This window comes from Myodes glareolus, chromosome X (genome assembly GCF_982192425.1).
Source record: "Myodes glareolus chromosome X, mMyoGla1.1, whole genome shotgun sequence".
Lineage (NCBI taxonomy): Eukaryota > Metazoa > Chordata > Mammalia > Rodentia > Cricetidae > Myodes > Myodes glareolus.
The window spans coordinates 149,084,129-149,109,046 of NC_142053.1; the positions used below are offsets into that span (position 1 = coordinate 149,084,129).

The 24,918-nt window shown below is 57.4% G+C and overlaps 1 protein-coding gene and 1 long non-coding RNA gene across 6 annotated transcripts in view; both read left to right on the top strand.

Moving 5' to 3' along the window:
• The window catches only part of LOC148117563 (uncharacterized), a 220,465-nt gene that overhangs the window by 135,383 nt on the left and 60,164 nt on the right, over positions 1-24,918 (top strand). The gene's annotated exons all lie outside the window — the stretch shown is intronic.
• LOC148117566 (uncharacterized) lies at positions 22,311-23,972 on the top strand. 3 transcript variants are annotated; one of them, XR_015737013.1, is made up of 3 exons: positions 22,311-22,544; positions 22,783-22,866; positions 23,492-23,972. It is a non-coding gene; the product is annotated as an uncharacterized LOC148117566 (long non-coding RNA). The 3 variants fall into 3 exon arrangements; XR_015737014.1 differs by having other exon boundaries at positions 22,787-22,870; XR_015737012.1 differs by having other exon boundaries at positions 22,787-22,866.

The following is a 24,918-nucleotide window of genomic DNA, read 5'->3' on the forward strand; positions in this document are numbered from 1 at the left end:
CTCGTTTGTCAAATGGCGAAAATAATTTTTAAAAAAAGGGAAAATCATGAAACCTGAGGGAAGATCATGGATACATAGGAAACGTCATTGAAGACATGGGGCCTATCCTTTTCAACATGGGCCAAATCATTTTAAACATAGGGAAAAGAGTGAACCGTGAAGGAAGGTCGTTTAAAAACAGGAAAGACCGTTTAAGCGATGGGGAATATCATTTTCAACATGGTGAGGGGACAGAGGACTCAGCGCCCAGCACCTGGGGACGAGCACGGAGAACTCAGCGCCCAGCACCCTCCACAGAGGACTGAGCACTCAGCACCCACGCACTGCACCCCTTCCTTCTCTGGCTCTGTCCAGCAGGGCGAGGTGCTGATCTCTGAAAACTCCACCAGAGGGAGCGAGCGCGGTTCTGGGGGGGGAGCGGGAGGCCGGCCGCCCCGAGGGGAGTTTTCGAACTGATGAAAAATCCCGTGATGAACTTGGACACGATCCACTGCTCTGTGGATTTTTGGATTTTTCAAATGCAGCCCCGCTGGCCTCAGCCTGTCAGCCCCCGCCCGTCAGCCACGCCGGCCCCGGGCCACAGCCGCCATTAGCATCGCCTTTGTCACCGAGAGCCGGCGGCGGCTTGGAATCTGCCCGGGGGGAGGTTGCAGGGAAGGAAACGCCTGCAGACCTGTGTTTCTCATTTTTAAAAAATTCTTAAAAATCCCTGTTTTGAAAATGAGGGGTGGGGGTCACTCCAGGACGTGGTCAAGGCACTGGAGAATCTTTTTGCAGAGAGAGACCCACTCCCATCATGAAATCAAAGCCAGGGGAGTCAGTGAAAGAGGCCTAGGCGCTGAGGGTAGAGAAGCTGCCAGGTCTGCCAGGGCTGCTGCGGATCTGCAGTTCTAATTTTTAAAAATCCTTAAAAATTCCTGTGTTTGAAAATAAGGGGTCTGGGTCCCTTCAGGATGTGGTCAAGGATCTGGAGAATCTTTTTACAGAGAGTTACCCACTCCCAGCATGACATCAAGACCAGGGGAGTCAGTGAAAGAGGCCTAGACGCTGAGATTAGAGCAGCTGCCAGATCAGCCAGGGCTGCTGCGGATCCGCGTTTCTAATTTTCAAAAATTCTTTAAAATTCCTGTGTTTGAAATTAAGGGGTCAGGGTCTCTCCAGGACGTGGTCAAGGGTCTGGAGAATCTTTTTTGACATAGATATCCACTCCCACCATGAAATCAAGACCAGGATAGGCTTTAAAACAGGCCTAGATGCTGAGGGTAGAGCAGCTGCCAGGTCAGCCAGGGCTGCTGCGGATCTGCGTTTCTAATGTTTAAAAAATTCTTAAAAATTCCTGATTTGAAAATGAGGGGTGGGGGTCGCTCCAGGACGTGGTCAAGGGTCTGGAGAATCTTTTTACAGAGAGAGACCCACTCCCAGCATGAAATCAAGACCAGGAGAGTCAGTGAAAGAGGCCTAGGCGCTGAGGTTAGAGCAGCTGCCAGGTCAGCCAGGGCTGCTGCGGACCTGCGTTTCTCATTTTTAAAAAATTCTTAAAAATTCCTGTCTTTGAAATTAAGGGGTGGGAGTCTCTCCAGGACGTGATCAGGGATCTGGAGAATCTTTTTACAGAGAGAGACCCACTCCCAGCATGAAATCAAGACCAGGAGAGTCAGTGAAAGAGGCCTAGATGCTGAGGTTAGAGCAGCTGCCAGATCAGCCAGGGCTGCTGTAGGTCTGCGTTTCTAATTTTCAAAAATTCTTAAAAATTCCTGTCTTTGAAAATAAGGGGTGGGGGTCCCTCCAGGACGTGGTCAAGGGTCTGGAGAATCTTTTTTGACATAGATACCCACGACCACCATGACATCAAGACCAGGAGAGTCTTTAAAACAGGCCTAGAGGCTGAGGGTAGAGCAGCTGCCAGATCAGCCAGGGCTGCTGCGGATCCGCGTTTCTCATTTTCAAAAATTCTTAAAAATCCCTGTGTTTGAAACTAAGGGCTGGGGATCTCTGCAGGACCTGGTCAAGGGTCTGGAGAATCTTTTTACAGAGAGAGACCCCCTCCCAGCATGAAATCAAAACCAGGGGAGTCAGTGAAAGAGGCCTAGAGGCTGAGATTAGAGCAGCTGCCAGGTCAGCCAGGGCTGCTGCGGATCCGCGTTTCTAATTTTCAAAAATTCTTAAAAATTCCTGTTTTGAAACTAAGGGGTGGGGATCTCTGCAGGACCTGGTCAAGGGACTGGAGAATCTTTTTACAGAGAGATACCCACTCCCAGCATGAAATCAAAACCAGGGGAGTAGGTGAAAGAGGCCTAGGCGCTGAGATTAGAGCACCTGCCAGATCAGCCAGGGCTGCTGCGGATCTGCGTTTCTCATTTCTAAAAATTCTTAAAAATTCCTGTCTTTGAAAATGAGGGCTGGGGGTCCCTCCAGGACCTGGTCAAGGGTCTGGAGAATCTTTTTTGACATAGATACCCACTCCCACCCTGAAATCCACACCAGGGGAGCCACTTAAACTGGCCTAGGAGCTGAGGGGACAGGGCAGCTGCCCTCAGAGGCCTCCGACCCAAACCCTGATGTCAGGGCCGAATCCTCCCCGAGCTGAGGTTCCTGAGCGTGGTCCCCCGGGGGAGAGACAGGGGGGACCCGGCCAGACCCCGTTGAGGAGGCGACAGTCGTCCTGAGGCCAGAATCCTAGAGAGCTGACTGCAGAGTCCCAGAGCTCCCGGGCTGCCGGCTGCCTGCCTGCACACAGAGAGGCCGGCCCGTCGCCAAGACTCCTTGAAAAAAATCCATCTTCTTCCCATCCCCGCAGAGATCCAGGCCCTCTGGTCACCTCTATGGGACACGGGCCAGTCACTGGGTTGGTAAAAATGCCGACTTCAGCCTCCAACATATGGGACGGTGTGGAGGGCGATCCCCTGGACCAGATATAGATATATATATCAAAAAATCCATGTGAGTTATTGACAGGCCATCCATGTGAGTGATTGTCAGGCCGGGACGGCGGGTGAACGTCTCCCCAGCACAGACACAGACACGAGGTTCCCTGACTTCCCCGCCCTCAGAGAAAATTAAATTAAATTAAATGAAATTAAATTAAATGAAATCAAAGTCCCTGGTCCCTGCCGGCCCTGCTCACTCGGGTGGGGGCGGCAGCGATACGCCGAGGCCTCAGGCCCCGCATTCGGGAGCCCAGAGACGCCCGAGGACCCCACAGAGACCGAGCACTGGATTCTCAGATCTACAGCGTCCTCAGACCTCCCATCCATCCCGGGTCGGGGACGCCGGGGACTCCCCTCCCTCCCGTCTCGGGCGCTGTCCGGCGGGGCGCGGTGCTGATCCCTGCGGACGCCACCAGGGGGAGCGCGCGCGGTGCTGGGGGGGGAGCGGGAGGCCCGGCCGCCCCGAGGGGAGCGCGGAGCGGGTTTGGGAAACGGATGAAACACCCCGCGATGGACGCGGACACGATCCACGGCGGTGCGGTCGTGGGAGGTGTAACACAGACGCGCCGGCCTCGGGCCTCCCTCAGGCCGCAGCCACGAACGTTCCCTCCGTCAGCCAGCGGCGGCGGGCGGGCGGCTGGGGATCGGCCCTGGGGGAGGGGGCAGGGAAACGGCTGCGGATCGGCGTTTCTCAGTTTTAAAAAATTTTTAAAAATTCCTGGGTTTGAAACTCAGGGGTGGGGGTCCCCCCAGGACGTGGTCCAGGCACTGGAGCATCTTTTTACAGAGAGAGACCCCCTCCCAAACCTGCCCTCGGCGAGCCAGCGGCGGCGGCGGCAGCGGCTGGGCATCTGCCTGCTGGGAGGGGGCCGGGAAACGCCTGCAGCTCGGCGTTTCTCATGGTTTAAAACAATGTTTAAACATCCCTGGCGCTTGGAAAAGGAGGGGTGGGGGTCTCTCGAGGCCGGGGTCCGTGGAGAGAATGAACCGGGTGGGACACAGACCCTGATCCCAGCGGATCCAGAGGCCTCCCACTCTCGGACACGGACACGGGGTCCCCTGCCCTTCCCGGCCCTCGGGGAGACCGCCATTCCCTCAAATAAAATGAAATAAAATTGAATAAGGGCCCTGGGGCCCTGCCCTGCCCTGCCCTGCCCTCAGAGAGGCCGCTACTTCTTGAAATAAAATGAAAGAAAATGAAATAAGAGTGTGCTTAGAAAATTAAATCAGCTGTGTGCCAAGTGTGGAGTCCTGAGGGCTGAGTGCCGAGTCCCGAGTGGTCACCGGAGAGGGCTGAGGGCTCAGTGCTGAGTGTCTGTGTCCAGGGGAACCGGGGGTCTCTCGGGGAGGGGGGCTGAGCCACAGGCCAGAGGTCCCCAGGAGAGGATGGGGGCTGCCAGAGGAGGGCTGAGTGCTGGGGGCTGAGTGCTGAGTGCTCAGTCCAAGTCATCAGTGCTGAGTGCTGAGTGCTCAGTCCAAGTCATACGTGCTGAGTGCTGAGTGCTAAGTCCTATAGGCTGAATGCTGAGGCCTGGGTAGGAGTGCCAAGTATGGACTGCTGCCTGCTAAGTGGTTAGGGCTGAGTGCTGAGGGTTAAGGGCTCAGGGCTGGGTGCTGAGGCCTGAGTAGGAGTGCCAAGTACTGAAGGCTGCCCACTAAGTGGTTAGTGCTGAGAGCTAAATGCTGAGTGCTGAGCTTTAAGTGCTAGGTTCTTCCACTTCAGGCTGGCTACCCAGCCTGGAGACCCTGAGGAAGCCAGCCCAGAGGACCAGCAGACTCCGTGTGCAGACTGCTCAGTGGTTAGTGCTGAGTGCTGAGTCCTGTGTGTGTGTGTGAGAGTGCTAAGTATGGACTGCTGCCTGCCAAGTGGTTAGTGCTGCTGAGTGCTGAGGGTTAATGGCTCAGTGCTGAGTCCTGAGGGCTAAGTGGTTAGTGCTGAGTACTGAGTGCTGAGGCCTGAGTGCTGAGTGCTAAGTGCTGATTTCTAAGCGGTGAGCACTGAGTCCTGAGTGCTGAGGGCTAAGTCCTACCAGAACTCCTTCCAGGAAGAGCCCACAGATAGAGAGATGGATGGACAGAGACCCCTGCTCCTCCTTCATGGACGGATGGGGAAGAGGACAGGCCACCCTGGCTGGCTATCCAGCCTGGAGACCCTGAGGAAGCGAGCTAGAGGACCCAGCACCCAGCACCCAGCACAGAAGAGCCAGCACCCAGCACTGAGCACCCAGAGAAAGGCCCAGGGGACACCAGGGACCCGCCTGGGCACGCTGCCAGGCCCGGATTTTTCCTATAAAATCACACGGGCTGGCGTGGTGAACGTCTCACAGGCACAGACACACACTCACAGACACGGACACGGGGTCCCCGGCCCTTCCCGGCCTTCGGGGAGACCGCGATTCCATAAAATAAAATGAAATTAAATTTATTAAAAGCCCTGGGACCCTGTCCTGCCCTTCCCCACCCTCAGGGAGACCGCTATTTCCTAAAATAAAATGACATGAAAGGAAATAAAAAGCCCTGGGTCCCTGCTGAACTTGAAAATGATCCACAGTCCTGTATTTTTTGGATTTTTAAAACACAGACCGCTGGCCTCAGCCTGTCAGCCCCCGCCCGTCAGCAAAGCTGACCCCGGGCCGCAGCCGCCATTAGCATCGCCTTTGTCACCGAGAGGCGGTGGCGGCTTGGAATCTGCCCGGGGGGAGGGGGACGGGAAGGAAACGCCTGCAGACCCGTGTTTCTCATTTTTAAAAAATTCTTAAAAATCCCAGTTTTGAAAATGAGGGGTGGGGGTCACTCCAGGACGTAGTCAAGGGTCTGGAGAATCTTTTTTTAGGTAGAGACCCGCTCCCAACATGAAATCCAGACCAGGGGAGGCCCTTAAACAGACCTAGGAGCTGAGGGGACAGAGCAACTGCCAGGCCTGCATGGCTGCGTCTCTAATTTTCAAAAATTCCTAAAAATTCCTGTAGTTGAAAATAAGGGGTGAGGGTCGCTCGAGGACGTAGTCAAGGGTCTGGAGAATCTTTTTTTAGGTAGATACCCGCTATCAACATGAAATCCACACCAGGGGAGGCCCTTAAACAGGCCTAGGAGCTGTGAGGGGAGAGCAGCTGCCAGGGCTACAGGGCTGCGTCTCTAATTTTCAAAAATTCCTAAAAATTCCTGTCTTTGAAACTAAGGGGAGAGGGTCGCTCCAGGACGTAGTCAAGGGTCTGGACCATCTTTTTTTAGGTAGATACTCGCTACCAACATGAAATCCAGACCAGGGGAGTCACTGAAACAGACCTAGGAGCTGGGGGGACAGAGCAGCTGCCATTAGAGACCTCCAACCTAAGCAATGATGTCAGGGCCGAATCCTCCCCGAGCTGAGGTTCCTGAGCGTGGTCCCCCGGATGAGAGACAGGGGGGACCCGGCCAGACCCTTTGGAGGAGGCGACAGGAGTCCTGAGACCCAGAATCCTAGAGAGCTGACTGCAGATTCCCAGAGCTCCCCGGCTGCTGGCAGCCTGGACCCAGACAGACAGGCAGGCAGGCCGGGCCCCCCGTGTTCTCCCTGAAGGAGCAGGGCCTGCAGGGATTCCTGGGACTCCTGATGGAAGACTCGGTCTGCAGGGAGACGTGAAACGGATTTTATGTAGAAAGACGGTGGATGGAGGGAGACAGAAAAGCTGTTCTTGGAGATCCCGCGGCCGGTGGGGTCCTCTCCGGGGACCTGGGCTGAGCGCAGAGGGCCCCGGGGGCTCCCGGAGGAGCTGCCTGGGACGTGGGGGGCCGCTGTCCGGCCCCGTCCGGCTCCCTGCACCCTCAGCGGCCGCCTTCCCCGCTCTGCCGTCCGGATTTCTGTGTCTGGAGGACCCTTCTCCTCTCCAGACCCTTCCTGGACCAGACCCCAGCTCAGAAATCAAAGCCAATCCCAGAAGAGACAGAGGCCCCCAGCCTCCCCTGGCCAGAGATCCAGGAGTCCTGGGGACCTAGAGAGCACAGACGGGCCCACCTCCAGACAGAAAGTGGGTTCCTTTTCGTGTCTACTCCTCCAAAATAGTGGATGTCTGTGTGGTCCTGATGGGATAACTATAAATCCTGATGGTCTGTGTGGCTATCTCCTGGACCAGCTCTCTCTAAAAAACCACATGTGAGTGATTCTCAGGCAGGGAGGGCTGGTGAACGTCTCCCCAGCACAGCCACGAGGTTCCCTGACTTCCCAGCCCAGAGAGAACATTAAATTAAATTAAATTAAATTAAATTAAATGAAATCCCAGGGTCCCTGCCTGCCCTGCCCACTCAGGTGTGGGCTGCAGCCAGACACCGAGGCCCTGAGGCCCAGCATTCAGAAGCCCGAGGACCCCAAAGAGACAGAGGACTTCCTTTTCAACATGAAAGTCAATGATTTGGAGAGATTTCGGGGACCCCATGTCTCCCAACCCCTTCTCTGGCTCTGTCTCCCGATGGGAGCGCAGAGGGGATTTTGAAAACGGGTGAAAAATCCCACGATGGACGTGGACATGATCAACGGTGGTGTTTTTTCCTAGATTTTGAACACGCAGACCCACCCGCGGGCCTCAGCCTGTCAGCCTCTGCCCGTCAGCGAGGCCGGCCGCAGGCTGCCTCAGCCATTACCATTTCCTTTGTCGGCCCGGGGCGGCGGCGGCTCAGCGACCTCGGCTTGGGATCCGCCCGGCGGGAGGGGGAGGGGCAGGGGAGAGCGGCCGGTCCGCCTTTCTCATTTTCAAAAATTCCTAAAAATTCCTGTCTTTGAAAATGAGGGGTGAGGGTCGGTCCAGGACGTAGTCAAGGAACTGGAGAATCTTTTTTTAGGTAGAGACCCGCTCCCGACATGAAATCCAGAGCAGGGGAGGCAGTGAAACAGGCCTAGGAGCTGTGGAGGGAGAGCGGCTGCCAGGCCTGCAGGGCTGCGTTTCTAATTTTCAAAAATTCCTAAAAATTTCTGTCGTTGAAAATAAGGGGTGAGGGTCGCTCCAGGACGTGGTCAAGGGTCTGGAGAATCTTTTTTTAGGTAGATACCCGCTCCCAACATGAAATCCACACCAGGGGAGTCAGTGAAAGAGGCCTAGGAGCTGTGGGGACAGAGCAGCTGCCAGGCCTGCAGGGCTGCGTCTCTAATTTTCAAAAATTCTTAAAAATTCCTGTCTTTGAAAATAAGGGGTGGGGGTCGCTCCAGGACGTAGTCAAGGGTCTGGAGAATCTTTTTTGACATAGATACCCACGACCACAAGGAAATCAAGACCGGGGGAGTCAGTGAAAGAGGCCTAGATGCTGAGGTTAGAGCAGCTGCCAGGTCTGCCAGGCCTGCTGCGGATCCGCGTTTCTCATTTTTAAAAAATTCTTTAAAATGCCTGTTTTGAAACTAAGGGGTGGGGGTCGCTCCAGGACCTGGTCAAGGGTCTGGAGAATCTTTTTTGACATAGATACCCGCTCCCAGCATGAAATAAAGACCAGGGGAGCCGCTTAAACTGGCCTAGGAGCTGAGGGGACAGAGCAGCTGCCCTCAGAGACCTCCGACCCAAACCATGACGTCAGGGCAGAATCCTCCCCGAGCTGAGATTCCTGAACGTGTCCCCCATGGTAGAGACAGGAGGGACAGGGCCAGACCCTGTTGAGGAGGCTAAACTCGTCCTGAGACCCCAAATCCTAGAAAGCTGACTGCAGATTCCCAGAGATCCTCTGCTGCTGGCTGCCTGGACCCAGCTGCTGAGTGCTGGGTGCTTGGGGCTGAGTCCTTGCCGGGTGCTGAGTGCTAAGTGCTCAATCCATCCTAACAATAAATCAAATAAAATAAATAAGTGCTAGGTGCTGAGTGCTGAGTGCTGAGTGATAAGTCGATCCATAAAATAAAATAAAGGATTGCTAGGTGTTGAGTGCTGGGTGCTGAGGAGACAGGCCCCAAGCCTCCCCTGGCCGGAGATCTAGGAGTATCTCATGGCTCACCTAGATGAATAAAGATCTTTTAGTTAGTCTTAGGCCTGGAAGGCTGGTGAACGTCTCACCCACACAGACACAGACACGAGGTTCCCTGACTTCACTGCCATGAGATAAAATGAAATGAAATGAAAGGAAATCCCAGGGTCCCCGCCTGCCCTGCTCCCTGCTCTGTGGGCTGCAGCAGCTCTAGACGGAGGCCTCAGGCCCCTCATTCGGGAGCCCGGAGAAGCCAGAGGACAGAGAACGTCCTGGAATCCAGTGTCCTAGACAGGAAAAGAAGGAGAGAGTCGGTGTGTGGACACCGGGGAGGCCCCAGGTCCCCCCACCCCTGCTCTGGCTCTGCCCGTCCGGCCGGGCGAGGTGCGGTTCCCCGACATCCCCACCAGAGGGCGAGGCCGGCCGGCCGCCCCGACCGAGGGGAGCGCGGAGGAGGGGGGGATTTTTCAAACGGGTTAAACATCCAGGGATGGAACGTGGAGACGCTCCACGGCTCGGTCGTGGGGAGATGGATCCACGCGGCCCCGCGGCGGGACCTCGGCCGGCCGGCCGCACCCATCCCCGTCGCCTGGGGGAGCGAGGGGCGGCGGCGGCGGCGGCGGCGGCGGTTGGGGATCCGCCTGGCGGGAGGGGGAGGGGAGGGGAAAGGCGGCCGATCCGCGGTGCTCGTGTTTAAAAAATGCTTCAAAAAATTCCTGTCCCCGCCCCAGCACTCAGCAGAGAGGACCCGGCACCCAGAAGCCGGCCCGGGAGACTCAGCCCCCTTCCCTGCCCTCAGACAGACCCCGAGTTCATCACATTAAATTTAATGGAATTTCATAAAACGCCCTGGGTCCTGGCCCTGCACGTCCCTGCCCTCAGAGAGGCTGCTAGTCCATAAAATAAATGAAATAAAATGAAATACAAGCTCTGGGACCCTGCCCTGCCCTCAGAGAGGCTGCTAGTTCATCCAATACATGAACTAAAATGAAAGACAAGCTCTGGGACCCTGCCCTGCCCTCAGAGAGGCTGCTAGTTCATAAAAGAAATGAAATAAAATGAAATACAAGCTCTGGGACCCTGCCCTGCCCTCAGAGAGGCTGCTAGTTCATCCAATAAATGAAATAAAATGAAAGACCAGCTCTGGGACCCTGCCCTGCCCTCAGAGAGGCTGCTAGTTCATCCAATAAATGAAATAAAATTAAAGACAAGCTCTGGGACCCTGCCCTGCCCTCAGAGAGGCTGCTACTTCATACAATAAAATGAAATAAAATGAAATAAAATGAAATAAAAGGGGGCTGAGCCACAAACAGAGGTCCCCAAGATAGGATGGGGGCTGCCAGAGAAGGGCAGAGTGCTGAGGCCTGAGTGCTGAGTGCTCAGTCTCAGCCATAAGTGCTGACGGCTGACGGCTCAGTGCTGAGGGCTCAGTCCTATGGGCTGAGTCCTGAGTGCTGAGGCCTGAGTAGGAGGGCCCAGGACGGAAGGATGACCGCTAAGTGGTGAGGGCTGAGTGCTGAGGGTGAAGGGCCCGGTCCTGGGTGCTGAGTCCTGTCTACGAGTGCCAAGGACGGACTGCTGCCCGCTAAGTGCTGAGTGCTGAGGGCTGAGTGCTGAGGGCTGAGCTTGAAGCGCTAGGGACGTCCACTTCAGGCCGGCTACCCAGCCTGGAGACCCCGAGGAAGCCAGCCCAGAGGACCCAGCACCCAGTCCAGGGGACCCAGCACCCAGAGAAAGGCCCAGGGCACCCCAGGGACCGGCAGACTCAGCCTGCAGACGGCTCAGTGGTTAGCGCTCAGGGCTGAGGGGTCGGGGCTGAGGGCTGAGTCCTGGGTAGGAGGGCCAAGGACTGCCTGCTGCCCGCTAGGTGGTGGGTGCTGCTGAGGGCTGAGGGTGAAGGGCTCGGTGCAGACGGCTCAGTGGTTAGTGCTCGGTGCTGAGTGCTGAGTCTCGAGTGCCGAGGGCTACGTTCTACCAGAACTAAGCCCATAGACATCTCGATAGAGTTATCTAGCCCACGGTTAGAGAGATGGATGGACAGAGACCCCTCCTCCTCCTCCTCCTCCTTCGTGGACGGATGGGGAAGAGGACAGGCAGGCCGCCCTGGCTGGCTACCCAGCCTGGAGACCCTGAGACAGCCAGCGAGAGGACCCAGCACCCGGCCCAGAGGACCCAGCACCCAGCTCTCAGCCTCCAGAGCGAGGCCCGGGGGACACCAGGGACCAGCAGACTCCGCCTGCAGACGCCTGGGCAGGCTGGCTGCCAGGCCCGGATTTCTCCTATAAAATCCCACTGGCTGGCGTGGTGAACGTCTCACAGGCGCAGACTCACACACTCACAGACGCGGACACGGGGTCCCCCGCCCTTCCCGGCCTTCGGGGAGACCGCGATTCCATAGAATAAAATGAAATGATATTTATGAAAAGCCCTGGGTCCCTTCCCCGCCCTCAGGGAGAAACCGCTATGTCATAGACTAAAATGAAATGAAATGTATGAAAAGCCATGGAGCCCTGCTCTGCCCTTCCCCGCCCTCAGGGAGAGACCGCTATGTCATAGACTAAAATGAAATGAAATGTATGAAAAGCGCTGGAGCCCTGCTCTGCCCTTCCCCGCCCTCAGGGAGAGACCGCTATGTCATCCGAGAAAATTCAATGACATGAAATAAAAGCGCTGGGTCCCTGCCCCGCGCTGCCCTGCCAGCTCCTCCACCCTGAGGACTGAGTCCCAGCTCCGCTCCCTCCACCGGGCGCCCGCCGGGGACCCCGTGTCTAGGACGGGAACGGGGGGACGGGAGGGAGGGACCGCGGGGGCCCGGGGTGGGGGGGGATTCCCGTCTCCTCCTTCTCCTGAGAGAGCGGGGTTCATCGCGGGCTCGGGGCGGGCGGAGGAGGGGGAGAGAGCGCGGCGGGCGCGGTCTGTGTGCCCGGGACGGGCGGACACGGAGCTGCAGGGCAGGCGCGGTCTGTGTGCCCGGGACGGGCGGACACGGAGCTGCAGGGCAGAGGCTGCTGGGTGCTGAGGCTTCTCTGCGCGATGCTGCTGAGTGCTTGTGCTGGGTGCTGAGCCCCCCAAGAAAGACTGAGCTCGGAATGCCAGGTGCAGAGCCTTCCAGGGAGCCATCGGGGTGCTGAGGGCTGAGTCCTGGCTGAGTGTGGGGTGCTGAGTCCCCCGCAGAGATGCTGAGCGCTGAGGGCTAGGGACTGAGGGATACGTGGGGGAGGCTGAGGGCTGGGGGCTGAGTACTAAGGGATAAGTCAATCCATAAAATACAATAAATAAGTGCTAGGTGCTGAGTGCTGGGTGTTTGGGGCTGAGTCCTTGCTGGGTGCTGGCTGCTGAGTCCCCCCCCCCCGAGAAGATGCTGAGCGCTGAGTGCTAGGTGCTGAGTCCTCCGTGGAGGAGGCTGCGAGCTGGGTGCTGAGTCCCACAATAAGATGCTGAACTCTGAGTGCCAGGGGTCTTCCGTGGAGGATGCCGGGTGCTGATGGCTGACTCCCCCAGGAAGATGCTGAGCGCTGAGTGCTAGGTGCTGAGTCCCCCCATAAGATACTGAACTCTGAGTGCCAGGGGTCTTTCATGGAGGATGCTGGGTGCTGCGTGCTGGGTGCTGAGTCCCCCAAGAAGATGCTGAGCTCTGACTGCTAGGTGCTGAGGGATACGTGGGGGATGCTGAGTGCTGGGTGCTGCACCGAATGCCAGGTGCAAAGTCTTCCAGGGAGCCATCTGGGTGCTGAGTGCTCAGTCCTGGCTGAGTGCTGGGTGCTGAGTCCCCCGAAGAGATGCTGAGCGCTGAGTGCTAGGGACTGAGGGATACGTGGGGGAGGCTGAGTGCTCAGTGCTGGGTGCTGAGTCCCCCCAATAGATGCTGAGCGCTGAGCGCTAGGGACTGAGGGATACGTGGGGGAGGCTGAGTGCTCAGTGCTGGGTGCTGAGTCCCCCCAATAGATGCTGAGCGCTGAGCGCTAGGGACTGAGGGATACGTGGGGGAGGCTGAGTGCTCAGTGCTGGGTGCTGAGTCCCCCGAAGAGATGCTGAGCGCTGAGCGCTAGGGACTGAGGGATACGTGGGGGAGGCTGGGTGCTCAGTGCTGGGTGCTGAGTCCCCCCCAATAGATGCTGAGCGCTGAGCGCTAGGGACTGAGGGATACGTGGGGGAGGCTGGGTGCTGGGGGCCGCAGGCTCTGGCTAGGGACTCGGGCGGCAGCGCCAGCGGTCCGCGGACCACGGCTTCTCTCTCTCCCGTCCCCTCGCCCGCGGACCCACACGCAGCCGCGCGGGGCGGCCCTGGCACCCGGGTGCGCGCCGCGGACCCCAGCGACCCCGGGCAGCGCTGCCTGGCTCCGCGCGGGCCGGCGGGGGAGCGGGAGCCTCCGAGTCCGCCGGGCACGGCTGGGGACGGACGGGGAGAGGCTGCCCCGCGTGCCCTCTTCACACACACACACGCACACGTATTTATTGAGACATATTGAGTATTTATTGAGAAATAAAAGCCGTGTGGGGAAATAAAGCAGCCGGTTGACCCACGAAGGGACCTCGGCTGAGCACAGAGGGCCCCGGGGGATCCTGGCAGGGCTGTCTGTGCGGTGGGGGGCAGCTGTCCTGAGGGTCTGGACGGCTCTCTCGGGGACCAGAGAGATAAAGAAAATCCAGGGGAGGGATTCTCAGGCAGGGAAGGCAGGGGGACGTCTCCCCAGCACAGACACAGACACGAGGTTCCCTGACTTCCCCGCCCTGAGAGAAAATTAAATTAAATTAAATTAAATGAAATTAAATGAAATTAAAGCCCCTAGTCCCTGCCTGCCCTGCTCACTCAGGTGGGGGCTGCAGCTTAAACGGAGGCCTGAGGCCCCGCATTCGGGAGCCCAGAGCAGCCAGAGGACCCCAAAGAGACCGAGCGCTTCCTTTTCCAAATGAAAGGGTCCTCAGACAGGACATAAAGTCCGTGTTGGGACCTGGGGGATCCCCGGTCTCTCCCAACTCCCCCTCCGGCCCTGTCTTTCCAGGCAGGGGAGGTGCGGGTCCCCGCCAGCTCCACCAGAGGGCGCGCTGTAGGGGGGAGGGAGGGAGGGAGGCCGGCCGCCCCGAGGGGAGTTTTCAAACGGATCCAAAGATCCCGCGAGGAACCGGGACACGATCCACGGCGGTGGTGGATGTTTGGATGTTTCGAACGCAGAGCCCAGCCTGTCAGCCCCCGCCCGTCAGCCACGCCGGCCTCAGGCCGCAGCCGCCATTAGCATCGCCTTTGTCACCGAGAGCCGGCGGCGGCTGGGGATCGGCCCGATGGGAGGGGCAGGGAAACGCCTGCGGATCGGCGTGTCTCATTTTTAAAAATTTTTTAAAATTCCTGTGTTTGAAACTAAGGGGTGGGGGTCGCTCCAGGACGTGGTCAAGGCACTGGAGAATCTTTTTACAGAGAGAGACCCCCTCCCAAACCTGCCCTCGGTGAGCCAGCGGCGGCGGCGGCAGCGGCTTGGCATCTGCCTGCTGGGAGGGGGCCGGGAAACGCCTGCAGCTCGGCGTTTCTCATGATTAAAAAATATGTTTAAAAATCCCTGGCGCTTGGAAAAGGAGGGTGAGGTTCTCTCGAGGTCGGGGTCCGTGGAGAGAATGAACGAGGGGGACAAACCTGCCTTGTCCTGCCCTGCCCTGCCCTCAGAGAGGCCGCTACTTCCTAAAAGAAAATGAAAGAAAATAAGATAAGAGTGTGCTTATAAAATTAAATCAGCTGTGTGCCAAGTGTGGAGTCCTGAGTGCTGAGTGCTCAGTCCAAGTCATAAGTGCTGAGTGCTAAGTCCTATAGGCTGAGTGCTGAGTGCTCAGTCCAAGTCATGAGTGCTGAGTGCTAAGTCCTATAGGCTGAGTGCTGAGGCCTGAGTGCTGAGGCCCTGAGGAAGCCAGCACAGAGGACCCAGCACCCAGCCCAGAGGACCAGCAGACTCAGTGTGCAGACTGCTCAGTGGTCAGTGCTGAGTGCTGAGTCCTGTGTGTGTGTGAGAGAGAGTGCTAAGTATGGACGGCTGCCTGCCAAGCGGTTAGTGCTGCTGAGTGCTGAGGGTGAAGGGCTCAGTGCTGAGTGCTAAGTGGTTAGTGCTAAGTACTGAGTGCTGAGGCCTGAGTCTTGAGTGCTGAGTGCTAAGTGCTGATTTCTAAGGGGTGAGCACTGAGTCCTGACTGCTGAGTGCTATGTGCTGAGTGCTAAGTGCTGATATCTAAGCGGTGAGCACTGAGTCCTGAGTGCTGAGGGCTAAGTTCTACCAGAACTCCTTCCAGGAAGAGCCCACAGATAGAGAGAAGGATGGACAGAGACCTCTCCTCCTCCTTCATGGACGGATGGGGAAGAGGACGGGCAGGCCGCCCTGGCTGGCTACCCAGCCTGGAGACCCTGAGCAAGCGAGCTAGAGGACCCAGCACCCAGCACCCAGCCCAGAGGACTCTGCACCCAGCACTCAGCATCCAGAGCGAGGCCCGGGGAGCACCAGGGACCGGCAGACTCCGTCTGCAGACGCCTGGGCACGCTGCCAGGCCCGGATTTTTCCTATAAAATCCCACAGGCTGGCGTGGTGAACGTCTCACAGGCACAGACTCACACTCACAGACGCGGACACGGGGTCCCCGGCCCTTCCCGGCCTTCGGGGAGACCGCGATTCCATAGAATAAAATGAAATTAAATGTATTAAAAGCCCTGGGACCCTGTCCTGCCCTTCCCCACCCTCAGGGAGACTGCTATTTCCTAAAATAAAATGACATTAAATGAAATAAAAAGCCCTGGGTCCCTGCTGAACTTGAAAATGATCCACTGTTCTGTATTTTTTGGATTTTTAAAACGCAGACACCCAGGCCTCAGCCTGTCAGCCTCTGCCTGTCAGCGAGGCCGGCCGCAGGCTGCCTCAGCCATTAGCATCTCCTTTGTCAGCCCGGAGCGGCGGCGGGGCAGTGACCTCGGCTTGGAATCCGCCCGGCAGGAGGGGGAGGGGCAGGGGAGAGCTGCCGGTCCGCCTTTCTCATTTTTAAAAATTCCTAAAAATTCCTGTCTTTGAAAATAAGGGGTGAGGGTCGCTCCAGGACGTGGTCAAGGGTCTGGAGAATCTTTTTTTAGGTAGAGACCCGCTCCCAACATGAAATCCAGACCAGGGGAGTCACTTAAACAGACCTAGGAGCTGTGGGGAGACAGCAGCTGCCAGGCCTGCAGATCTGCGTTCCTCATTTTTAAAAATTCTTAAAAATTCCTGTCTTTGAAATTAAGGGGTGGGGGTCCCTCCAGGACGTGGTCAAGGATCTGGAGAATCTTTTTTGACATAGATACCCACTCCCAGCATGAAATCAAGACCAGGATAGGCTTTAAAACAGGCCTAGAGGCTGAGAGTAGAGCAGCTGCCAGATCAGCCAGGGCTGCTGCGGACCCGCGTTTCTCATTTTTAAAAAATTCTTAAAAATGCCTGTTTTGAAAATAAGGGGTCTGGGTCCCTCCAGGACGTGATCAAGGATCTGGAGAATCTTTTTTTAGGTAGATACCCGCTCCCAACGTGAAATCCACACCAGGGGAGGCCCTTAAACAGACCTAGGAACTGGGGGGACAGAGCAACTGCCAGGCCTGCATGGCCTGCGTCTCTAATTTTCAAAAATTCCTAAAAATTCCTGTCGTTGAAACTAAGGGGTGAGGGTCGCTCCAGGACGTGGTCAAGGGTCTGGAGAATCTTTTTTTAGGTAGATACCCGCTACCAACATGAAATCCACACCAGGGGAGGCACTGAAACAGGCCTAGGAGCTGTGAGGGGAGAGCAGCTGCCAGAACTGCCAGGGCTGCGTTTCTCATTTTTAAAAATTCTTAAAAATTCCTGCATTTGAAAATAAGGGGTGAGGGTCTGTCCAGGACGTGGTCAAGGATGTGGACCATCTTTTTTTAGGTAGATACCCGCTCCCAACATGAAATCCACACCAGGGGAGCCAGTGAAACAGACCTAGGAGCTGAGGGGACAGAGCAGCTGCCATTAGAAACCTGAGTTTCTAGGTTTCTAGCACTCTAGCTGAGTGCTGGGGGCTGAGTGCTGAGTGCTCAGTCCCAGTCATCAGTGCTGAGTGCTAAGTCCTCTAGGCTGACTCCTGAGGCCTGAGTGCTGAGACCCTGAGGAAGCCAGCACAGCGGACCCAGCACCCAGCACCGAGGACCAGCAGACTCAGTGTGCAGACGGCTCAGTGGTGAGTGCTGAGTGCTGAGTCCTGTGTGTGTGTGTGAGAGTGCTAAGTATGGACGGCTGCCTGCCAAGTGGTTAGTGCTGCTGAGTGCTGAGGGTTTAGGGCTCAGTGCCGAGTGCTGAGTCCTCAGTGCTAAGTGGTTCGTGCTAAGTACTGAGGGCTGAGGCCTGAGTGCTCAGTGGTTAGTGCTGAGTGCTGAGTCCTGTGTGTGTGTCTCAGACAGGGCTGTGCCCGCGCTAACGGACACCGGGAGGGAGGGAGGGAGGGAGGGAGGGGGACGGGGCTGACGTCAGCGCGGACCCCCTCGCCCCCCCCCCGCCGCAGAGGACGCCGGTCCCGGGCCCCGCCCGTCTGTAGTCCTGGGCTGGGCCCGCGGCGGCCATCTTGGTAGTCCGGGGAAACTGAGAAAACTCGGGAAAAACTCGGCTTTGGCGCTCAGAGACGCCGCGTTGGGGCCGATTGGGGACTCCGCGCGCCCGGCCTGCCGCGGCGGCCCCTCCCCCCGCCCCCGGGCGGCCGAGCCGAGCCGAGCCGAGCCCGGGACCCCGCCCCGCGGGCGTGGCGAGCAGAGCGGAGCGGAGCGGGGCCGCGCGGGCGCCGGCGCCCGGGGGCGGGGGGAGGGGCGGCGGCCGGCGGCCGGGAGCGGGGGGAGGGGCGGCGGGGACGCCCGCCGGGACCGGGGCCCCGGGAGCGGCGCGGCGGAGGCCGGAAACGGAACTGGGCGGGCGGGGGGAAGGGGGCCGGATCTGCCGCGGGCGGGCGGGCGGGCAGGGCGTGTGTGCGAGGGGATCCGCGGCGGCGGGCGGCCATGTGCCTGCCTGCGCGCGCGTGTGTGTGGGAGACGGGGACAGAGACGCGGCGGCGTGCAGACCCGGGACGGGGAGCGCACGCGGGCGGGCGGGCGGGCGGGCGAGCAGGCGGGATTTCTAGCTCCGGGGTGGGGGAGCGGAGCCCGGATTCCCGGTCATTTATTGGATTTTCCCCACTCTTCTCTTCCAGGCGGACACGTGGAGCCCGGCCGCCCAGCCAAGCCGCGGGAGCAGCGAGAACGGAACCCGAGCCGGGATCCCGGGACATTTACTGCACTTTCCCCACTCTTCTCTTCCAGGCGGACACGTGGAGCCCGGCCGAGCAGCGAGAACGGAACCGGAGCCGGGATCCCGGGACATTTATTGGATTTTCCCCACTTTTCTCTTCCAGGCGGACACGTGGAGCCCGGCTGAGCAGCGAGAACGGAACCGGAGCCCGGATTCCCGGGTCATTTATTGGATTTTCCCCACTCTTCTCTTCCAGGCGGACACGTGGAGCCCTCCCAGCCGCCCGGCCGCGCCGCGGGAGCAGCGGGAACGGAACCGGAGCCTGGATCCCGGGATCCCGGGCGCCCACGTGGTGGCCCCGGCGGGTCCCGATCGTCCCCCTTTCTCTCTCCCACAGGCTCCCCGCGCGTGTGTGTGTCTGCGTGGGACAGACAGAGACAGAAGCTGCTGCGGCTCGGCCCTCCCTCGCGTCTCCCCAGCGTCCGCGGCGGGCTTTGGGGATTTCTAACACGCCCCGAACCCCGGCTTTTGGCTCATTCTCCGGTCCCCCTTCTTCTCTTCCAGGCGGACACGTGGAGCCCGGCCGCCCGGCTGCCCGGCCGCGGGAGCAGCGAGAACGGAACCGGAGCCGGGACCGGGGAAGCCTGGATCCCGGGCGCCCACGTGGTGGCCCCGGCGGGTCCCAATCGTCCCCCTTTGTCTCTCTCCACGCTCGGCCCCGGCTTTTGGCTCATTCTTCGTTCCCCCTTCTTCTCTTCCAGGTTCCCGGCCGCCACGTGGACAGCCTGGGGACCCGGGAGAGACGTGAGAGAGTGTGTGAGTGGGAGAGATTCGGGATTTTCGGGATTTTTCCAGTGTGCGAGTGGGAGAGAATCGGGATTTTCGCGATTTTTCCAGTGTGCGAGTGGGAGAGAATCGGGATTTTCGCGATTTTTCCAGTGTGTGAGTGGGAGAGATTCGGGATTTTCGGGATTTTTCCTGTGTGTGAGTGGGAGAGATTCGGGATTTTCGTGATTTTTCCACTGACTCCTCTAATAAAGTTGCCTTGTTTTCACTCGATCTGCGCTTCGAACCCGGTTCCTCAGGACCAAAAAGAAGGGCTGCTAGCCGGCAGAGCCACCGCGGCCTGGATGGAGAGCAGCCTGCAGCTGGCGTTCTTAGCTTTTATCTCGGCCCCAGCAGCCTAAAAGGCAGGAGGCTTGGGATTCGAACCCAGGTCCTCTGGATCTAAAAAGAGGGGTGCTAGCCGGCAGAGCCACCGCAGCTTAGGTGGGGAGCAGCCTGCAGCTGGCGTTCTTAGCTTTTATCTCGGCCCCAGAAGCCTAAAAGGCAGGAGGCTTGGGATTCGAACCCAGGTCCTCTGGATCTAAAAAGAGGGCTGCTAGCCGGTAGAGCCACCGCAGCTTAGGTGGGGAGCAGCCTGCTGCTGGCGTTCTTAGCTTTAAACTCTGTCCCAGCAGCCTAAAAGGCAGGGGACCCGGGTCTCGAACCCGGGTCCTCAGGACCAAAAAGTGGGTTATTTCACCCACTGAGCCACCACGTGAGTACTAGGTAGTGTTGTTCAGTGGGCACTGATAGCTCTTAGTGTCTCACTCCCAGACTAGCAAAATAGATGGGACCCGGGTCTCGAACCCGGGTCCTCAGGACCAAAAAGTGGGTTATTTAACCCACTGAGCCACAGACTCAGCTCTGGTTAGTGTTGTTCAGTGGGCACTGATAGCTCTCAGTGTCTCACTCCCAGCCAGGCAAAATAGATTGGGACCTGGGTCTCGAACCCGGGTCCTCAGGACCAAAAAGTGGGTTATTTCACCCACTGAGCCACAGACTCAGCTCTGGTTAGTGTTGTTCAGTGGGCACTGATAACTCTCAGTGTCTCACTCCCAGACCAGCAAAAGAGATGGGACCCAGGCCTCGAACCCGGGTCCCTGGGACCAAAAGAAAGGTAGCTTAACCCACTGAGCCACCGGGCCAGCACTACTGTTTAAGTGTCAGCGGTCGCTGATAACTCTCAGTGTCTCACTCCCAGACCAGTAAAATAGGTGGGACCCGGGACTCGAACCCGGGTCCCTGGGACCAAAAGAAAGATAGCTTAACCGTGCCAGCACTAGTGTATAGAGATCAGAGGACACTGATAACCTCTCCCTGACTTACCAGCCCAGCAAAAGAGTAGGACCCGGGACTCGAACCCGGGTCCTCTGGATTAAAAAGTAGGTTACTTAACCCACTGAGCCACCGTGCCAGCACTACTGTGTAAGTGTCAGCGGTCGCTGATAACTCTCAGTGTCTCACTCCCAGACCAGCAAAATAGAAGGGACCCGGGTCTCGAACCCGGGTCCTCGGGACCAAAAGAAGGGTAGCTTAACCCACTGAGCCACCGGGCCAGGCATACTGTAGAGAGGTCAGAGGACGCTGATAACCTCTCCCCGACCTACCAGTCTCAAGCAAAACAGTAGGACTCAGGTCTCGAACCCGGGTCCTCGGGACCAAAAGAAGGGTAGCTTAACCCACTGAGCCACCGGGCCAGGCATACTGTAGAGAGGTCAGAGGACGCTGATAACCTCTCACCGACCTACCAGTCTCAAGCAAAACAGTAGGACCCAGGACTCGAACCCGGGTCCTCGGGACCAAAAGAAGGGTAGCTTAACCCACTGAGCCACAGACTCAGCTCTGGTTAGTGTTGTTCAGTGGGCACTGATAACTCTCAGTGTCTCACTCCCAGACCAGTAAAATAGATTGGACCCGGGTCTCGAACCCGGGACCTTGGGATCAAAAAGTAGGTTACTTAACCCACTGAGCCACCGGGCCAGGCATACTGTAGAGAGGTCAGAGGACGCTGATAACCTCTCCCCGACCTACCAGTCTCAAGCAAAACAGTAGGACCCAGGTCTCGAACCCGGGTCCCTGGGACCAAAAAGTAGGTTACTTAACCCACTGAGCCACCGGGCCAGGCATACTGTAGAGAGGTCAGAGGACGCTGATAACCTCTCCCCGACCTACCAGTCTCAAGCAAAACAGTAGGACCCGGGTCTCGAACCCGGGTCCCTGGGACCAAAAAGTAGGTTACTTAACCCACTGAGCCACCGGGCCAGGCATACTGTAGAGAGGTCAGAGGACACTGATAACCTCTCCCCGACCTACCAGTCTCAAGCAAAACAGTAGGACCCAGGTCTTGAACCCGGGTCCTCGGGATCAAAACAATAGGGACTTAACCCACTGAGCCACCAGGCCAGCTCTACTGTAGAGGGGTCAGAGGACACTGATAACCTCTCCCCGACCTACCAGCCCAGCCAAAGAGCAAAAAAGCAAGGCAACGCGGGTCTCGAACTGGGGTCCTCGTAATCAGAAAGTGAGGCAACCTATCCACCGAGCCACCGGGCCTGCTCCACTGAACAGGGGTCAGAGGTCGCTGATAGCTCTTCGCGCCGCCCTGCCAGGCAGGCAAAACAGATGGGTCCGGGTCTCGAACCCGGGTCCTCGGGGACAAAAAGACGGTGGCTTAGCCCACTGAGCCACCGGGCCAGCTTTACTGTACATGGTTCAGAGGACACTGATAGCTTCTCCCCGCCCTCCCTCCCGGGCCCCACACACACAGGGAGCCAATGTGTCCCCCACACAGAGAGAGCGAGAAGACCCAGACAGAGAGTAGGGTTGGCAGGACTTAGGGTTCGCTGTGGGCTAGGGTTGGGGCGCAGCTAGGGCTCAGGCGGAGCTAGGGTTCGCGCGGAGCTAGGGTTGGGGCGCAGCTAGGGCTCAGGCGGAGCTAGGGTTCGCGCGGAGCTAGGGTTCCCGGGACCTAGGGTTCGCTGTGGGCTAGGGTTGGGTCCCGGTTAGGGTTCGCGCGGAGCTAGGGTTCGCTGTGGGCTAGGGTTGGGGCGCAGCTAGGGCTCAGGCGGAGCTAGGGTTCGCGCGGGGCTAGGGTTGGGGCGCAGCTAGGGCTCAGGCGGAGCTAGGGTTCGCGCGGGGCTAGGGTTGGGGCGCAGCTAGGGCTCAGGCGGAGCTAGGGTTCGCGCGGGGCTAGGGCTCAGGCGGAGCTAGGGTTCCCGGGACCTAGGGTTCGCGCGGGGCTAGGGCTCAGGCGGAGCTAGGGTTCCCGGCAGTTAGGGTTCGCGCGGGGCTAGGGTTCGCTGTGAGCTAGGGTTGGGGCGCTGCTAGGGCTCACGCGGAGCTAGGGTTCCCGGCAGTTAGGGTTCGCGCGGGCGGGGCTAGGGCTCAGGCCGAGCTAGGGCTCCCGGCCGCTTCTAGGGCGGGTCCGGACGCCGGCTGCGGACTCTGAGCCGGCAGCGCGGCGGACTACGTCTCCCATGAGCCTCCGCGGCGGCCGCCCGTTTCCCGCGCTCGGGCCTGGCGGGAGCCGGCCGCCATGCTTGAAGTCCGTGTGGGAGAAGTCGGGGCGAACTCGGTGAAATTGGCGAAATTGGCCGCGGTGGGGCTCGTGGGAAGCGACCGTGAGGACGGAAGGGAAGGACAGAGAGGTAGGTGCGGCGGGAGCGCGCGCGCGCGGGTCCGGGGAGCGAGCCGGGGAGGGAGCGGGGGAGCGGGAGACACAGACGGGAAAAACGGGGAAAAACGGGGAAAAACGGGGAAAAACGGGGATCCCGTGCGTCTGTGGGCGGCAGGCAGCGGATCGCTCACTCCCCCGCCCCCGTGGGAGCCGACAGCCGCGAGCCCCGGCTTCCCGGTCGCTCACCGAGCCCCGCTCCCATCTTCCAGGCAGGCAGACGCGGCAGCCCCGAGAGATCCGTGTTGGACAGCGCCCGCCGGGACCCGGAGAGACTGACTGCACAAACAGCGCGTGTGAGTGCCAGAAACTCGTCGTTCCCGTGCTTTCTCACTGTCTGTCTCAATCTGCTCTTGAAATAAAACGATTGCCTTGCTCTTGCCGTGTCTGCACGCTCACCCGCACGCAACAGGACCCAGCCATAAGGGTCCTGTCCGAAAAAATTTTTAAAAGTGTGGGGGACCCCTGTCAAAACTTTTTTTTTTTTTTTTTTTTTTTTTTTTTTTTTTTTTTTCCGATTATTAATATCGGATATGCCAACGTCACTATCGTTTCCACATAGAGATCACGTCTATATGCCCGGCAACAGGCGCAAGCGGGATTCCAACCTGCGACCTTGGCACCAGGCACTCAGCGTTAGGCGCTCCTACCGCTCTGAGCCACGGCTCGAGCTGCTGACAGCCACCTTCGAATTTTCGAGATTTATAGACTAAAGCGGGCTGACGATTTGGCGAAAGAGACCTGGGCGGGTGGGGGGGAGAAGAGCAGCCAGGGACCCGGCAGGGGGTGTGTCTGTGTGTGTCTGTGTGAGAGAGAGAGCAGACGGGCGGGGCTGCTGTCACTGCAGAGCTGGGGAGTCTGTCTCCTGACCCAGAACTCAGATGTATGTTCCTCATAAAAGCTGCTTTCTCTCCGTTTCAGAGACTGCTTCACAGTTCCAGCCACAGCACACAGCCGTCTGGACGGAGGACTCAGCACCCAGCACTCTGAATGGAGGACCCAGCACTCAGCACCCAGCACCCAGCACTGAATCAGGTCATGGGCACATTCTCCTCTGACTGGCTGTTTTAAAACCTGACAGGGACCTGGACAGAGCCACTGATTTCTTTCTCATCCACAGACACTCACTCCTCTGCAGCCAGCAGTCGTTATTCTGCCCGGAGGACTCAGCACCCAGCACCCAGCCATCTCAATGGAGGACTCAGCACCCAGCACTCAGCACCCAGGACCCAGCAGAGAGGACTCAGCACCCAGCACCTGCCTGCCTGGGGAACAGCACACACTCGCTCTGCAGACCCCCCCAGGCAGCAGCTTCCACACAGGCTGCTGGCCTCCCTGGATGTCAGCCTGACCAGAAATGAACAGACAGCCCCTGAGACTCGGTCTTGTTGCTCATAGAACATTAAATTCTTATTTTATTGAAAGCTCTTTTTCATTTCATAAAATCTCTGCAGGAAACCATGAAGGCCTGGAGTCCTATTTCAGGCCTGAGGGTGATGGAAATAGGTAACATCATGAAAAAGGAGGGAAGATCCTTTAAAACATGGTCAAAATCATTTGAAAAGTAGCTAAAATCATTAACAAAGAGGCAGAATCATTCTAAAATGTGGCCAATCATTTTTTAAAATGGCAAAAATCACTTAAGAAATAGGGAGAATCATTAAAAATCAGGGAATATCATTTAAGAAATAGGGAAAATAATTTTAAAAGGAGGGAAAATAGTTAAACGTTGGGGAAGAAGTTTTAAAAATAGGAAAAATCATTTAAGAAATGGGGAATATAGGTTTAGGCACGGGGAATATAATTTTAAAAATAGGGAAAATAGTGAGACATGCAGGAAGATCATTTAAAAATAGAGGAAAATAAGGGAATAGAATTTTAAAAATAGAGGAAATAATTAAAAATAGGGAGAATCATTTTTAAAATGGCGAAAATCATTTAAAAATCACGGAAAAGAATTAAAAATTAGGGAAGATCATGGAAGACCTGGGGAAACTCATTAAAGATCAAGGAAGGTGATTGGGAACCTAGGGAAAATAATTTAAAAAATAGGGAAAAGAATTAAAAGATAGGGGATATCATTTTAACATGGGTGAAATAATTTTTAAAATGGCCAAAATCACTTCAGAAATGGGGAAAATCATTAAACATCAGGGAGGATGATTGGGAACCTAGGGAAAACATTTTAAAAAATAGGGAAAATAATTAAAAGATAGGGAATATCATTTAGGACATGGGGAAAATCAATAAAAATCAGGGAAGGTGATTGGGAACCTAGGGAACATAATTTGAAACATAGGGAAAAGAATTAAACATAGGGGATACCATTGAAGACATGGGGAAAATCA